Source organism: Chionomys nivalis, chromosome 13 (assembly GCF_950005125.1).
Source record: "Chionomys nivalis chromosome 13, mChiNiv1.1, whole genome shotgun sequence".
In the NCBI taxonomy this organism is placed as follows: Eukaryota; Metazoa; Chordata; class Mammalia; order Rodentia; family Cricetidae; genus Chionomys; species Chionomys nivalis.
The window spans coordinates 6,021,820-6,039,668 of record NC_080098.1 but is presented as its reverse complement, the minus strand read 5'-3'; the positions used below and the strand labels follow the sequence as shown (position 1 = coordinate 6,039,668).

The window sequence follows — 17,849 nt, the reverse complement described above, 5'->3', positions numbered from 1 at the left end:
GCACATTTATGCCTGCTGAAACTAGGTAGTTTTAAGCTAATTTATCTTTATTATGTTGATTGTTTTGTTTGTTGGTTTTGTTTTGTTTTTCTTGTTTCTTTTTCACGGGACTGATGATGGAATTCAGGGCCTTACACTTGCTAGGCAAGCACTCAGATCAAACATTGAGCTCTATCCCGGACTCTTGCATTTCTTCTGTTTTGAGTGAATCTATGATAAAGTGACAGAGTGACTCAGATGGCCTCCTGAGGAGTCACTAAACAAATGACTGCTGTGGTTCTCAGGGAGCTAAGTATAGGGGCACAGGATTCCTGCTCCCTGAGCTTCTATTTGCTGGGTAGTATTGGGAGAAAGCAATTACTAGCAAGCAATTAGTCAAAGTCCCCAAGACCCTTTAAGGAGGACTGCAGTGTTGTGTCTGGGTAAAAGATCTGATCAAAGCACAAATAAGCAATGGATTTTAATAAGGTGGAATGTGTGGAATCCACATCTCAGTTTGCCTTTCAGAAACACATCCAGTCTGCCTGCAGGATCAGAGGCAAATACCCACATACCCGCCTGTGCTAGGGTAGATCAGCTCCAGACATTTCAGCCAAAACAAAATGTTTCTTTGCATGCAAAAGCAAAGAGATTTGCAAATGTGGAAAACAATACTCCTCTTACTTAGTTTAAATTTTTTTAAAAACATTTTATAATTTTGGGGGGGGGCATATCCATGCATGACACAGATAGCATGAGGTCAGAGAATAAACTTCAGTAGCTGGTTTCTCCTCTATGATATGGGGCTCAGGGGCAAGGGTCTTTACCAGCCCTGATTTTAGTATGGAAAATATACTTGAATTTGTATAAAATATGTGCTAGGGAATATAACACATTGTAACACAGTGGTGGAGCAGATGTTAGCATGTATATGCTGAGGCTTGAGCATATACACATGTCATAAAAGCATGCTGTTTGCCTTAGTAGTACCTCGTGGGAGGAGGATTGCCCACAACTGGAAGCCAGCCTGGTATACACAGTGCATTCCAGGTCAACTAAGGCTACATGTGAATGAAATTCTGCCTTAAGCCCCCTGCCCCATAAAAAAGTAATATTAATGTCTGCATCTGAAATTTTCATTATTTTAAATCCACTAATACATTAACATTTTCTCAGCTCAGATTTCAAATATAACTAATATGGGCATATGTGAACCACACTGATGACTTTGATGTGCAGAATGTGTTTCCTACACGTTTTTGTTTTTTGAGGCAAGGTCTCACTATGTAACTCAGGTGATTCAAACACATGATCCATTTATTTTAACCCCTGAAGCACTGGAATTACAGGCATGTAGGCATGTAACATCTTGCCCTGAAACCTCCCACATTTAAATTGTATCACATGTCCTTCTGGGTGCCTATAATGGTTTATACTGATTGTGAACGAGACAGGAGCTAGGATTTTCTAGAAAAGGATCCTATGGTCATATCAGTGAGGAGTTATGGAAATTAGGCTAAATTCTGGGCATGTCTGTGAGGGATTATAAAATTAGGCTAGCCTCTGGGAACCCCTGTAAGGGATTTTGTAGATTTGGCCAACCTCTGGGCACCGCTATAAGGGGTTATGTAGATTAGGTTAGCCTCTGGCATGCCTCTGAGGGAATATATATATATGTATATATATATATATATATATATTAGTCTGGTTTGGGGGTATGTGTGTTATTAGGTAAATTGAGGTGGGACGACCCACCCTAGGTGGGGATGGCACCCTCCCAAGGGCTGGGGTCCCAAATTGAATGAAGAGAAAGTCAACTGAGCATGAGCACCCACCACTTTGCTTCCTGCCCATCAATGCCATCTGCCCATCCACTCCGTGATCCCACTGCTGCGGCCACCCCGCCATGATGGCCTGTCCTGTGGAACTGGGAACCAAATAAACCTTCCCTTCCTTAAACTGCTTCATCAGGGTATTTTGTCATAGCCACAGAAAAGTAACTAATACAGTGGCATTTGGGGATGCCACATTTGCACCTTTCTGTGTGGTTTCAAAGAAGTGGCTCACAACTACCCATGACTCCAGTTCAAGGGAACCTGATGCTTCTTCTGGCCTCCATGGCATCAGATACTCACATGGCACACAGACATGTACATTCATCCAAAACACCCACACACATAATAAATAATTTTTTATTAAAAAAGGAAAAAAGTGGGAGAAAGAAATGAGATAAGTAAATAAAATCAAGCACTGGCGAGAATATGGAGAGATTAGAATCCTTGTGCCCTATTAGAGCGAGTGTAGACAGCTGCAACTACTATGTAAAATGATGCAGAAATGGCTCAAACATTTAAAAAGTAGGACTATCATATTCTGCAATTTCACTGCTGGGCAAATACCTGGAAAGAAAGTAGAGGCTCATGTTTGTAACAGTATTGTTCACGATAACCAAGATGTGAAACTAGCCAACCCAAATGTCCCTTAACAAATGGATAGCGGCAACAGGTATACAAGGCGCACCATGACTGTCTATACTGCGACTAGACTGAAGCAGGAGAACTGCATGCCACGTGCAACAAGCAAGTTACAAGGGAGGGATGCTTCCATTCATAAGAGCTATCAGAAACAGTCAGGCTTTGAGAGATGGAAAGCAAAATGGTAACTATCAAAAGCTAGGAGAGATGGCAATGGAGTTATTGTTTAATGAATGGGCATAGCATCTATGCATAGTTTTCAGTGATGAAGGCAAGGCAGCCAGGGTGGTTCCATCTGTGACCATGGGAACTTGTTTATATGTTAAAGGGCTAGGGAGCAGAGATAGCTTTGCCCAGACCAGAAACACTTGATCCTTTAAAGGCCCTTCCTCCAGTGACCCGCTTTTGCTAGCTAGGTCATGATCCACACCCCAACACACACTCTCTCTCTGTCTCTCTCTCTGTGTCTCTCTCTCTGTCTCTCTCTCTCTCTGTCTCTCTCTCTCTCTGTCTCTCTCTCTCTCTAAGTTCATTAGGGCTTGAAGAGCTGGGTCAGCAGTTAAGAGCTCCCCCAGCGGACCTGAGTTCATAGCTGCTGTAACTCAGCTCCAGGGAAACCAACCTCTTCTTCAGGCATATGCTGCCGCCCCCACAAACATGCTGAGCAGGGGAGAAAGACTCGCAGAGGTGAGCTAGTTCCTGGGTTGTGATGGTGGAGAGGTTTTCCACAGAGATAGCCCTTGGAAATCAGAATGAATTCAGTCTCGTGGGAAGTACGTGTGGGGTTGGGTGGGAAGAACTTGGATGTTCCCTCTATGACGAGCCTCAGGAACACGGACCTCAGCATCCCTTAATAACCAGGCTTTTCAGTGTCCATCTAAGAATGGGGTAAGGCCTCCCTTCCTTAAGAGTTCTCATTAATGGTCAAGAGAAGTTTCTAGCCCCCTCAACAGGTGTCTTTGGGACGACAGTGGTCCAGACCTTCTGATGAACTAGCTGCTACAAAGGCATGGGAGGCACAGGAGACCCGGAGATCCCTCCGCTTCCTCCAGGTTCTCCAGCCCCAGCAGGAGTATTCAGAGTACTAGTGTTCAGGCACTTCTGAAACAGAGACAACTGAGAGATTTCAGGTCGTTAACCCATGTGGTCTCCTGGCTAATAGAAGAAAAACCCCTTTGTCACGTTCAATTCTCAGCCTTAAAATGTGGGCCTTTGTGCGTTCTGATTCGCCTACATCCGCCTAAAACAAAAGTCCATTCTCAGAGCAGTGAGAGGGTGTCTGTGCACAATTCTAGTCATTGCACAGGAAAGCTGTGCGCCTGATGTTTTGTTCAGAGAGAAAATAATACTGGGGAGATGCAGATGTGGTTATTTTCTGTTGCTCATACTGGTGGCATCTTGTCTGTTTCAGAAAACAATGGGCACCAAACTGGGTTGCTTGAACCTTCCCATGCTGGTTGTCATTTCAAATGGCTCTGAAAGAAATGGATGAGAAATGCCAATTTTTTAAATGATTTAAATAGTTGCCATAGATTTTAATTTTACCTATGGAAAAACAGTTTGAATGTATGGCATAATATTAATACTACTTTAGTAAATTTATGTAAATTGAAAAACTCTAAGCAAACATTTTGGTTTGGATCATGAAACATACTTGCGGCAAGGATAGGAGTGGAGCTAGAGATGACCAAGTGAATGAAGGCATTTGCTGCACAGCCTTACAGCCTGAGCTTGAGCTTAGTCCCTGGGATATGGTGGAGGGGGAAAGTGACCCTGGATTAATATTACCCCCAGACCTACACAAGCATGCTGTGGCATATGTGCATGAGCTGCCCACACCCCAAAATAATGTAATTTTGTTTTGTTTTGTTTGCTTTTCAACATAGGTTTTCTCTGTATAGCCCCGGCTGTCCTGGAACTCACTCTGTAGTCCAGGCTGGCCTTGAACTCACAAAGCTCTGACTGCCTCTGCCTTTGCCCCCCCCCAACACTAGAATTAAATGACTTCTTTTTAATAACAAAATTTCGAGAGTTCCATGGTGAAATATGTCCATTATTCAGCTGTTCCTGCACTAACTGCTGGGCAGCTTGTAATTTTTCTTGTGTTAGAGGCCACTGATTCACCCATACAGGTTCATCACTTTTCCATATCATTGGGTCAAGAAAGATAACAGTAACTGTAAAATCACTAAGAAGGAAAGGCAGAGAAGGGGCTCAATAGCAGGGGCAAGACCAGCAGAAGGGTGCCCCAGGGGCCCCACTCACAGCCTGGGGTGATTATGAGGAAAGAGAAAGGGGACCACAGTTTTCCCCTATTTGGCCCATGATTGGTAGTTGCTGGGAGTAGGGAGCCAAACAAGGTGAATGGAGTTTCAGAATGTCAGGTAATGGATAAGCATCTTTCGTGGCCCCCATTACTGGGGCCAGTAGGGCAAGAATCTAGAAAATCAAGTTACTTTAGCATGGCCGTGGCTAGCAATAGCAAACCTCACAAAGTCCGAGACCTTGTGGGCTTGTTCCCATCCAATCTGATTATGAAGCCTTCATTAAAGAAAACCCAACCCTTCCTTCTCATGCTACATTAATAATTTCAGACGCGATCATTCAACATCTCAGAATCAGAGAGCAATAACAAAGCTAGGGGTCACCTTGAGGTTTTCAAATGACAACTCATTGTTTCACAGATGAGCAGTGGCATCCGTGAGGGCACCATGTGACCAGCTGCCCCCTCTCCTACTGCCATGATTTCCCAGACACAAGGAACTGAACCCTTATCTATGAGTTGCAGACACTCTTCCTTCTACAAGTAGCTTTCACCAGGTATTTTGTCATAGCAAGGAGAAAAGGGATTGATACTGTCAGGAAACTAGAAGCACATGTGACCAACTACACTTGGGCAAGTCAGTTGGCTCTAGGAAACCTGCTTCATAGCCGCAGCTCCCTGCCATTTCACTTCTCTCCTTCCCAGAAGCAAGCAACCACTCTCTCGACTTTAATCTCCAAACCACTGATATTCTCAATTATCCACTATTAGGCATCATCTGTTCTTCACTATGTAAGATGGAAATCGAACTCTTAGAATCAGCACCCCCACATCTCTCCCTCTCAATTATGAATTTGTTAATCTGATGAACTGCTAATCACTGCTGAGCCATATAATATAGTATGGTGACATTTCCTTTCTTGTCTGGAATCAAAGTCAGTGTCTTGCATATGCTAAGCACACACTAGGTTATATGGAAAGTTCTATGCTTTTCTGAATCAGTATGTCTTTTTTGTGACTTATGTACCATTTTCTCAACACTAAGCTGCACTCCCAATTGTATTAACTCTCCTATCAAAATGCAATACATCAATTAATTTGTCCCATTTTTTCTTAGAAACTTACCGCTGGCAGCTTGCCTTAGCCAGGACTGTCCTATATGCAGTCACCTTGGCAAGTCCTCTCAAAAAGACTTTTACTGTTTTAAACTATGTGTAGGTACGTGTGTTTGCATGTGTCCAAGTGCATGTAGGTGCAGGTGCCTTGTGGAGGTCTGAAGCTGAAGGTTGTGAGTAGCCTGATACAGATGCTGGGAACTTAATTTCGGTTATCTGAAAGAGCAGTTAATGCTCTTAATTGCTGAGCCATCTCCCTAGCCTCAAGTCTTATCTTTTGTTGGATTTCCTTTTTTTTTTTTTTTTGGTTTTTTTTGAGACAGGGTTTCTCTGTAGTTTTTGGTGCCTGTCCTGGAACTAGCTCTTGTAGACCAGGCTGGCCTCGAACTCACAAAGATCCTCCTGCCTCTGCCTCCCAAGTGCTGGGATTAAAGGCGTGTGCCACCACCGCCTGGCTCTTTTCTTCTTTTTAAAGACAGGGTGTGTGTGTGGGTGTGTATCTGTAGTAGCTCTGGCTGTCCTGGAATTTACTCTGCAGACCAGACTGGCCTCGAACTCACAGAATCTGCCTGCTTCTGCTGCCCGGGTGCAGAGGTTGAATTAACTTCTTGAAGCCCTCCAAGTGGGCTATGTATGAAGCTGTGAGACCCTAAGATATTGGAGATGCTAACATAGAATGTGTGCTGAGGAAAGCTGCAGGCACTGAGTGGAACAAGTGACAGGAGCGTAAGGGAAGTGAATTCAGGCTCACGCCATGCTACCACAGAGCCTGCAAGCTGGACAGGTTATGGAGAATGGAATGGGGTTTCAGCCTTGTTCTAGATCCAATCTTACTATCTGTTCTTCCCTTAGAGGATAGGAATGCTTACCCCTTCCATTGTATATTGGAGGTAGTTCTATTTAGAGTCTGGCAGTTGAGGGTTTGTTCTGAGGACTTGTAAGATGGTTCAGAGTGTAGAGGTACTCGCATGTAGGCTAATGACAGGGGTTCAGCTTCTGGATCCCACAAAGTAGCTGGAGAGAACTCACTTCTGAGAATTCTCCTCTGATCCACACACGTGCTGTGGCACACACACATCTGCACAATACATAAAGCGTTTGCATCTTAGCAGACTGACCTTTGAACACTCACAGTGTTGGATCTGTCAAAATGATGGTCTTGTTGTCGGCTTGAATACTATATGAGGGTTGAGATTCTCTGGTCTGAGTCTGCAGTATGCCCCCCAAGGCTCATGTTTTAAGCATGTGATCCCCAGCTATGTGGTGGTGCTACTTTAAAGGTAGTGGAAACTCAGGAGGTGCAACCTGGCTGGTGGAAACAGGGCTGGCTCTTTGGAAACTGTTCACGACTTTGCTTTTGCCTTCTGTGCTCTGTGAACAAGCCTCTGCCACATGCCCCTGTTGCTGTAACAACCCAAAATCTTTTTATAACTGTAAGTCCAAGTAAACTTTCCTTCATTATGTTGTTTCTAAGGCATTGTGTTTACAGGAATGCATGAGTAATTAATACCCCAGGGGACACAAACCTGCTAGGCTTTAGTGTGATCCAGCCTAGGAAAGGGCTGCAGGAGATGCAGCTTAGTTGTAAGAAGACCCATCGCATATACTATGACTAAGACCTAAGGACACTGGAGATACCAGTGCTAGGACAAGAGGCCAAAGGCAATTAGTGGCGATGCCTGGAGGCCAAAGTCCCAAACCTCTGCAGTAGGACTGTAAACTCTACAGTCAAATTTATACTCTTGGAAAAACAAGTGCTGGTATGATGCTGGGTCTAGCAGAGATGGAGACCTGAACGCAAAACCCATAGTGATAGTCTACTTAGAAATTCCACCAAAGCCAGAATATTACAAGGTCAGTGGTGCATTCGGATTGAGCATGAACAAGACCACAGGTACAAACGAAATCCTGGTCTCCAGATACCCACATCATCTATCACTACTTCACACCTACCATACGAGTGAGCCCATGTGAACTGGAGGACAATCCCAGGTCTGTTTCACAGATGGGCTACTTTAGTGAATAGCGTCAGGTCAAATGTGGACTGCAGTGTTCCATGTGTAGTCTATAATGACATGACGGGGAGACGCCTGATTTCTAGTCTAACAGATCAGGAGTTTGGAAGACATCACTCCCATTCTGGATCGGCTGCCACCTACTTCAACAGTGCTGAAGATGGCGCCTAGGCCCTTGAGCATGGTAGGTAAGTGATCTCCTCAAGAGACATGGACAAAGTACTGGTTCCTAAACTAGAGACACAGGAGTACAGACTGCTGGCCAACTGGAGGAGCAGAGTTACATGAATGACTCTAGGAGTCAGTACTGAATTTTAAACCAGTACATCATGTCCAGCTTTTAACAAAAGATTGTAAGACATTTCTTGTCGGAACAGATACAGAAAAGAATCAGAACATATTCAGATATCAGTATAGATTTTAGAATTTAGAATAACTTATGGGGTTGGGGGTGTAGCTCAGTTGGTTGGGTGTTTGGTCAGCACTGCACAAATGGAGTGTGGTGACTCACACCTGTAATCCCAACGCTAGGAGATCAAGACAGGAAGATTGGAAGTTGAAGGCTATCTCTGGCTTCAGAAGGAATCTGAGGTAGCTTGGGCTACATGAGACTGCTGCTAAACAATAGAACTGAAAACGTATGATGGACATACAGAGTTGGTATAGTAAATGTGAGCAACACGGAAAACAGTCGGAAAATGTCGGGGACAAAGACTGAATATACTAAAGTTCATTACAAAGGCATCAATGTAATGGCAGCAAAGGAGTATCTGAAGCAATAACAACCAACGTTTCCTAAAATTAACAATACAAACCCACACAGATCTGGTCAGGTATAGTGTTGTGGGCCTGCAGTTCTAGACCTTGGGAGGCAGAGGCAGGAGAATCACATTGAAGCCAGCCTACCTATTAGAAGACACTGTCTCAAAAACTAAGACAGCAGATATCCAGTCACTCCTCGAAATTGAAAGGGGAGTACTTCTTAGATAAAGCTAGAAGAAATGAATGTCACTGGTAGATGTGCCCAGCATGACAGAGCTCACTCAGGTCTAGGGAAAGGAAGAATATGGAGAGGAACAGACTGAAGAAACCCTAATCACAAGGGAAATTGCACCTGTCATCCAACAGAGGGGAAAATGCTCAGGAAATACCAATTTGTATGTGTATTCACAGGGAAGAGCCTTAAAACGATGGTTTTATTCTGTTGCTTGACAAAACCAACTTTATCTTTCGCTTTTAGTTCCAGAGGGGACACAGTCATCATGGGGAAGAAGGTGTGGTGGCAGAAGTATGAGTACAACTGGCAGAATGCATTCAGTCATGAAACAGACAGAACAGGAAGTTGGACACAGCTATCCCCTGAAGTGTACTTCCTCCATCAAGGCTGTGGCTTCGAAAGACTGTAACTTTCCTGTTAACAGTGTTGCTGCGGAATGACCCTATGGAAAGGAACTCTTCCCATTCAAACTTCAAATGAAGAGCTAGATGAGAACAGAGGTGTAGGCTGCCGTGAAACCATCAAGAGCTCTCCGTGACACTGCGATGCCTACCAGGAAGACACATTCCTACACAGTAGGACTTTCAACATCAATTGAGTGCTAATAGTGGGCTCTATCAAAACCAAACCTGCTCCTAAAACAAGGACACCAACTTAGGAAGTCTGAGCCAAACACCGCTTTAGTGTCATGCTCTACCTGTTAGCAATGGGCTTAGACATCCTTGAAGAGACCATCTAGCAGTTTGGTGGTAAGCTGCCGGACTATATTAAGTCTTCCACTCTGGAAAAGCCAGAGATGTGTCTTTTTTGGTTCTGGATCTTAAGCAGTATTGAGAGAAGTTAGAGCAGTTTGATCATTGTAAGACCAGAATTCTCATTTCACAAAGAAGTAGAGTATGGGCCCATTGTTAACTGCCCATAGATCAGACCACACACTTCAGAGGCCTCAACTGCTGGCCTGGCAGCAGAAGAGTAGTGTGATGATAATGGTGTTAACTGCAGGGTCATCTTATAAACAAAACCTTTATGAGTGAGGTACTATCCTTTAGAGCACAGTACACACTTATCTGAGCACTTCTGAGTTCTCTGTTCCCAAAAGAACAGTTCTACGAACAGAAGGAAGCACCAAGACACCATTTACCACCCTACCCCACGCCCCTGTGACCATGAGAACATAGTGGCCCCTCCCCTATAACCCAGAGTTCTACAAAGATAAAGGTCCTGAACGTTAATGAGAAGAGTTGTACAACAAAATTAAATCCTGCAGTACTCTGCTACTTCATGCAAATTGTGTGCACATGAATTTATAGGCCGAAGGTCAACCCTGCGTAGCATTCCTCAGATATCACCCACTTGTTTTTTGAGACAAGGGCCTCTTTTTGGCCTGGAACTCCTCATTCAGGCTAGGCTGGCCTGGCAAGTGAGCCCCAGGGATCAGTTTTTTGCCTCCCCAGGACTGAACTACAGCATGCCCCTATCAAATCCAGCTGTTGTTCTGTGGCTACTGGGGATGAACTCAAGTCCTCACTCCTGAGTGATCTCTCAGCTCCTGCTTTATGTAAATTTCTTTACACTAGCAATTTAATACAAAACTATAAATTCTCTGTAGCCAAAGCCAAACTTAGCTCTCAATGAACAATGCACATTTTTTATTGCCTGCACCACCATTGCCAAGCCTGAGCTATTGGGTGAGCATTTATAATTAATATTAAGGCTGTGTGGTAATTTGGAAGCAGACTGGAAGGAAAGGAAAATTCTATCTACAAATGGTGCCCAAACATTCAGCACCCACAATCACATTAAACCCGAGAAAGCCTGGGAAAGGGATCTAGACACAGCAATGGAGTAAGACACAGCTTCCTAGTCTTGTCTTTCATGGTGGCTGTGGTGTGGAGGCATCTCCCAACTGTTGCCTGTGGACTTGAGCTGCCAGCCTGAGCCCTGCTAGCACACCATAAGCTAAGCAGCTTGGTGGGGTCCTGCAGTCTCCCACGTGGGCAGTACTAGAGGTGTCTCTTGGCAGCTGCCTGGGGAAAGAGCCAGCCACCATGCACTACTGCCACTAAGCTAAGATACAGTGGAGGCTGACACAGCAGTTTAAGATTTATCTCATGTGATCAGAAAGCAATATGGATGCTCAGCAAAGAAGCCTCTGAATGGGTTAGTGTGTCAAAAACATATGAATATACATAGGCTTGGGAAAGAGAAGAGAAAGTATATACAGTCATAAGATTTTTAGCCTGGAGAGATGACTCAGAGGTAAGAGCACTAGCTGCTCTTTCAGAGGTCCTTAGTTCAAGTCCCAGCAACCACATGGTAGCTCACAAACATCTATAATGAGATCTAGTGCCCACTTCTGGCATGCAGGCATTCATGCAGGAATAACACCATAAACATAGTAAATGAGTAAATAAATAATCTTTAAGGAAAGTTTTAAAATAATAAAGTCCTTTAAAAGGGAGCAAAGTAATATATAAAAAGGTTCATAAAAATAGAAAATAGGCAGAGTCTGGATACTCTATGTTATTGCAATGTCTTTGAATTTTTTGACTGCTGAGGAAGGAGCAATAGCTGCTAAGAGACATATGATTACAAAAGCTGCTGGATTAAACTAACCTATATATTTTTAAAATGCCTTGACTTCAAAATGAAAGCAAAAAAAAAAGTATCTTTGAAAAAGTTTCTGCTTTTATTTCCACAGAAAATAAAGGGCTATGGATTTGTTCCAAGTTAATCAGGTTTGAACAAGGAAGAACTACAAGACATGTGATGTATATTTTTTACCTGATCAAAATATAACAAAAGATCATCTTTGGCCGACTTGTGTACAATGCAATCTATAATTGTATTAAAGCATGTATGTCTATGTATTTTCAGAGCAAGGTGACCAGATACCAATGAAAATGGATGACCCAGGTGATCCAGCATCCAGAACAGTTTGAAGGCTCTGGCTGAAACGATCCAGTCTCATAGAACATTCCATAACATAATAGTCAAAGTTATAGTCATTTTTGTATGTTTTCAAGGTCCATACACAGATATACTTAGGTTGACAGATGGTATTCAAACAGTTCAAAGGTCTACAGAATATGGCATTTAACATGTTTTAATAATATAAGGCTTTTCTTGACAGTGAGACATATATGCTCCTGACAGCACCAATTTACTTCAAGGATGATGGGCAGCAAAGAAACTCTGTATGAAGTTTACTTTCTTCACGGCAAAAAAAGCAACTGTCAAACCTTGCCAAGACAAGGTAGGACGTCCTTCAGAATTCCCTTTTTCTCAGAAAAGTCTGTCAGATATACTAGGCCTGTAGACCAAAGATGGATACTCCACTGTTACAAAAGAACTTTGAGTGACCATCAGACAGCCAGATGTCCCTGTCATTAGGTAACATTTCACTCCTTTGGGATCTTTGATGGAACTGAAGACAAGGCAGTCATCGTTAAAATTTTCCTTAGTTATACGCTAAATTAGGTATAAAACTTTAGAGTCACAAAGATAAAGTAGATAATAGAGTATTTTCTCTAGTTCTGCCAAAACCAAACTAGATATTGTAATTCTTACTTGATAACTGTATTTGTATATAATTTTACTATGTTAAAGTTAAAACCTTCCTTTTTAGTTAGACAAAAAGGGGGAAATGTGGAAAAATTCACCTGTACACTGTAAAGATTTGTTTCTTGGATTGGTTTAATAAAGAAGCTAACCAGCCAATAGCTGAACAGGATGTTAGGTGGGAGAGTCAAACTGAGAATGCTGGGAGAAAGAAGGATGGAGCTAGACAGTCACCAGAGATGCAGAGAGAAGCAAGACGGGCATACTGTACTGAGAAAAGACATAGAGCCACATGGCAAAGCACAGTTAAGAAACATTGGCTAACATAAGTTAAGAGTTAGCTAGTAACAAGTCTGAGCTATTTGGTGAACATTTATAATTAATATTAAGGATGTTTAGTAATTTGGAAGTGGGTTGGTGGGATAGGAACTTCATCTACAGTGCTTGGCAACTGGGGAGATGGAAATTGCTGACTAGCTAGTCTAGCTGAACTGGTGAGCTTCAAGTTCAGTTTGAACCCTGACTCAAAAAGAATGGCGGAGAGCAACTGAGGACACCTGGGGTTTGCCTCAAGCCTCCATATGTACATTCACATGTATATATACATAGAGGGGAAAATGAGCAACCACCTGGTCATCACTAATGATGAAGAGAAGCAACAGATGTTGTGAAGCTAACAGAGACTAGGAAGAAAATCAGATATTTATTTTCTCTTTTTTATGCAAATCAACCTTCGGGTAACCAATCAGGAAGATGGCAAGTTACTCTGCTGAAGCTAACAAAAGGAATGATAGGATTACAGTGCCGCCATTCAGTAAGTCCTACTGAACTGGAACATCCATGGCATTATTAAGTGCTTGATAACTGGTAAGAGACTATGAACTATACTGGTAGTTCTACTGGTGAGGTAAGTCCCCCTCTAATAAAACAAAATACCTGCATCCCAGTTGATCTAAAACAAATGTTCAAAAATACAAACAATAGGCCGGGCGGTGGTGGCGCACGCCTTTAATCCCAGCACTTGGGAGGCAGAGGCAGGTGGATCTCTGTGAGTTCGAGACCAGCCTGGTCTACAAGAGCTAGTTCCAGGACAGGCTCCAAAACCACAGAGAAACCCTGTCTCGAAAAACCAAAAAAAAAAAAAAAAAAAAAATACAAACAATAGAGTAATGTTAAATACTCAAAGGATTGTAAGGGCACTATTGGGGAAACTATGGCAGCCTACCTGCTGTCTTCGTAAACTAATTTCAAGAGAAAAATAATAGATGCAATAGATGGCCCTTACTTAACTGGATCCTGGTGCAAACACATTTTTTACAAAAACTAAGAACTTGGTTCAGAAATTTTTTCTGTGCGATAATGGTATCTGGTGTGTCTGTATTCTTGTTAAGATAAGGTATACAGCCCAGGCTGGCCTTGAACCCAAGATCCTCTTGGCTCTGCTTCTGGAATCATTGAAGGCATTAAAGGCATGTTCCACCATACCTGCCTTTGCTATATGCCTCAGGTTATTTTTATTTTTAAGAAGTAGACAATAACAGCATCATGAAAATACCTTTAAAATACTATAGACGAGGGCTCATTGGTTAAGAGCACTGGCTGCTCTTTCAGAGGTCCTGAGTTCAATGCCCAGTAACCACATGGTAGCTCACAACCATCTGTAATAGGATCCAATGCCATCTTCTGGAGAACAGAGGAACATGCAGATAGAGCACCCAGACATAAATAATACATTGGTATATAATTAAAACTTTCCACAATAAAAGATACAAACCAAAATAAAAGTCAATCCCACTTGAATTCAGTAGTAATCACTCACTGCTAAAACATACACAAATGAGTAGAAAGATGAAACTAACACTAAATAACAAAAACGAGACTGATGATTTCTAGGTCTTAATCTTTGACCTATCTATTATAGTTTGAGAAGCAACAACACATTACACACACACACACACACACACAAGCACACGCACACACACAATTCTGTCAAGGCAGACCATTCAGTTATATAAAATCAAGCTAATAACTTCATTAAGTAAGGTTCAAAAGTGTCATTACATTTCAAAAAGATTCTCCTTTATTTAAACACATTTACAGCATGCAGGTTAACTTAAAATTATATGGCATTTTCTCAAACCAATTATATTCGAATGTAACTAAGCACTGAAAATAAACCAACATATTCCACAGGTAGACTCAGACTCTCTTCTGTTACCTCAAATCAAACTGAGAGTTGTAAATGAATTCAGTTATGCATAGTTAGTTTCATTAAGTTAGGCAAATAATTTAATTGATCACCATGAATAAATACTACTTTTATTTCACTGAGTCTCTTTTCTGAACCAATTACCAATACCACTCAGAGGAACATTAATATATCCAGTCACAAAAAAAGACACTGCAAATTAAAATATTTTCAATATTCTAGATGATTAAAAAATGTCCATTTTGAGTGAATTTAATGACCTATCATAGCAAAAAAGAGCAGTTCAATTCACTGAAAAGAAATTTATAAAATTCTTAATATACTTTATGAAAGTTTGAAATTATAAATAGAAAAGAAATGTTAAAATTTAAAAAGCCTAACAATGTGTCTTCCTAACAACATGCTAGTTACAATTCATTTTCTGTTACACAGCACCAATACCCATGATACATTTATTTAAAACTACTGTATTCAGACAAAAGAGAAATTTTTTCCAATTATGAAAACTGCCAAAGCAAATTTTCATTTGGAAAGACTGTCCTTCTGAATGCAGCTGATGTGGAGCAGTGATGACCACAGGACCCATGCATCTCACTAACCACGCCTTACACCTCGCTGCATCAAGATTTCACTTCAATCTGTGGAGTGTTTCTTTTGATCATAAAAGCAACACAATTATTAAAGGCTGCAGACTACAACAGCAAAGATTTTGACTGTTAAAAAAATAAATAAGTTTATTTTTCAAATCAAAATTATTATAAAAGTGAAAATTACAATAGTTAAGGAAATAGAAAAATAAGCCAATTATGATCTGAGTCTTCTGACTATGGCTCCAATTTTAATAATACAAATATCTGTATATAAAACTTTTCCAAAGATTCTGACAGCCAGATTCTAAGACAGAACTTCCAAAGCTTCTCTATTAACCAAATCACCTTAGACACCCCATTTCCTGTGGATTTCTGCTAACAGGGCTGCAGTTATACCAGCACTGAGGAAGCAGATGTTGAAATCTTCCCTGTTACTTTTATAGATCCTTAAAATAAACTTGATTGAGTTTAATCATCTGAAAAATGAGTGGCAAAAATAGGTATACACAGTTCTAATTACAAAACTACGCACTATGGCCAACAATATAACTTTTTTGGGAATTAGTGATTTGCAAACAATTTATGATTTCTAACTAAACAAATTATAGTACATGACTTGGTGGAGCAGGTGAAAACCACCTTCAAGATTTCAGAGCAGAATAAACTATGTATTTTAATTTTACAGTTTATCTGTCCTGGTCACAATTTTTCTCAATTTTTTTAAAGTCTATGAATTTTTATCAGTCAAAGTAATTATTTAACAATTCAAAATTGTTTAATTCTATAATGTCTTAATCCATTTATTCCTAATATTAAAGATACATTAGCATCTATCCGATTCTTGCTCGAGCAGGCAGGTATAACAGTGGATGAAGCACGGGCACTACTGTCCCATTAAGCTATGTTTAAGTGCAGAAGTCGAAAGGGATACAGTCATTTCCAAACTCATCCTTAAAATGAGACTTGCTTTTGATATGTAAAATACTTCTATTTAAAGTAATATGCAACAGGAATTTCATGAGTTTACAGTCTCGGAGCCTGCTCAGTCTTCAACTCCTGGCTAGACAATCAGAGGTCTCAGTGCTCAATGTGTTCAGAGGCAAGCTTCAGAGAATATACCAGCAACACAAACCCTGACTTCATTTCAAGGAATATTTATTTGTAAATGAGTAAATTTTTTTTTGTCTTTGTTATTTGAGACAGGATCTCTCTACATAGCCCTGGCTGTCCAGGATGGCCTCAAACTGGCAGATATCTACCTGCCTCTGCCTGGGATTAAACATGTATGCCACTGTACCCTGCTCAAGGGATTTTTAAAATACAGTACTCACTGATCTGATAAATTTTGTGGCATGTAGTGTTCTAAGTGGTAAGATTTAAGATATTTAATCTAAATATGGGATATTTCCTTAAAAAAGAAGATGTTTTAGTAGGAAAAGAAAAATGAAAAGCAATAGCAGCTAGGTAATGTAAACCAAGATTAAACACACACAGAAAAGGCAATCGCAAAGAGCACAGTCCAGTAATGTAGTCACTGGGCACAGTGAACATGAAAGACAGACTGTAATAAATAGGGCTGCAGTTGTAAGCTGTCATTTCCCCTCTAGGACACCAACATTGCACTCCAGTGTTGAGAAGCAGCAGAGTTACAAGAGTGGATAGGAAACAGCTGTACAGGTTAGGAATAATTTACACATTAAAAATTAAATTTCTACAATCCCAAGGGGACAGAGGTTGTAGTTACTGAAAGACTGATTTTATGTCCTCTTCAAACTCCAATTATTTTCAACACCTGAAATGGGAGAAAGCAGAGAAAATTTTAGTTTTTATAAAACTCAAACAGATAATAATGAAGAATGAAAACAGGAATGATTTAATTTCTTTTAAAAGTACTTTTTAATTAGATTTATTTTACATGCATAAGTGTCTTGCCTGCATGGGTACCACTGACTGGTGCCCATGGCGTTCAGATGAGGGATCTCCTGGAACTGGAACTAGGCATGATTATAAGCCACTACATGGGTAATGGGAAAGGAATTCAGGTTCTAAGCAAGAGCAGCAAGTGCTCCTAACCAATGTGTTATCTCTCCAGCCCAATTTCTATATCTCCTAACTTGAACTATTTATGAGCAGGACAGTATTTACAAGTGATCCCATCATTTTTTTCATTGCCAGTAATAAAGCTATAGGTGGGCTGATATAGGGATCATTTTAATAAAGAAAACGGAGCTGGGCATGGTGGCTCAAACCTGCAACCCTAGTTATTTGGGAGTCTGAGGCAGGAGGCCTTACCATGAGTTGGGGTTGGAGCATGGAAAAGTGGGGGAAAGCAGGCTTGACAATCTTTTTTTTAACTAGTAAACATGACATTCTTAAATCAAGGACCACTAATTAGCAGCAATTAGTTTACAAATACATGTGGCTTAAATAAACATAAGGAAGGACTGGGGAGATACTTCAGTGTGTAAAGTGCTCACTTGAGTTTGGAATCTCAGAACTCACATGGAGCAGGAAGAAATGCCTGTGTATCTACAAGATGGGCAGGAGACAAGAGAAGGTCTGGAAGCTGTCGGGATAGTTAGACTAGAGTGTGCAGAAGAGCCTGTCTCAAACAACGTGGAAGACAAGGACTGACTCTGATTTCCA

General features: G+C 41.2%; 1 protein-coding gene across 1 annotated transcript in view; it reads right to left on the bottom strand.

The window, feature by feature from the left end:
• Positions 1 to 14,126: 14,126 nt before the first annotated feature.
• Kif5b (kinesin family member 5B) overlaps positions 14,127 to 17,849 on the bottom strand; it is a 54,974-nt gene continuing 51,251 nt past the window's right edge. Inside the window, exon 26 of the mRNA XM_057786987.1 lies at positions 14,127 to 16,995. The gene's annotated coding sequence lies outside the window, so the exon portion shown is untranslated. The remainder of the gene's footprint in view (positions 16,996 to 17,849) is intronic.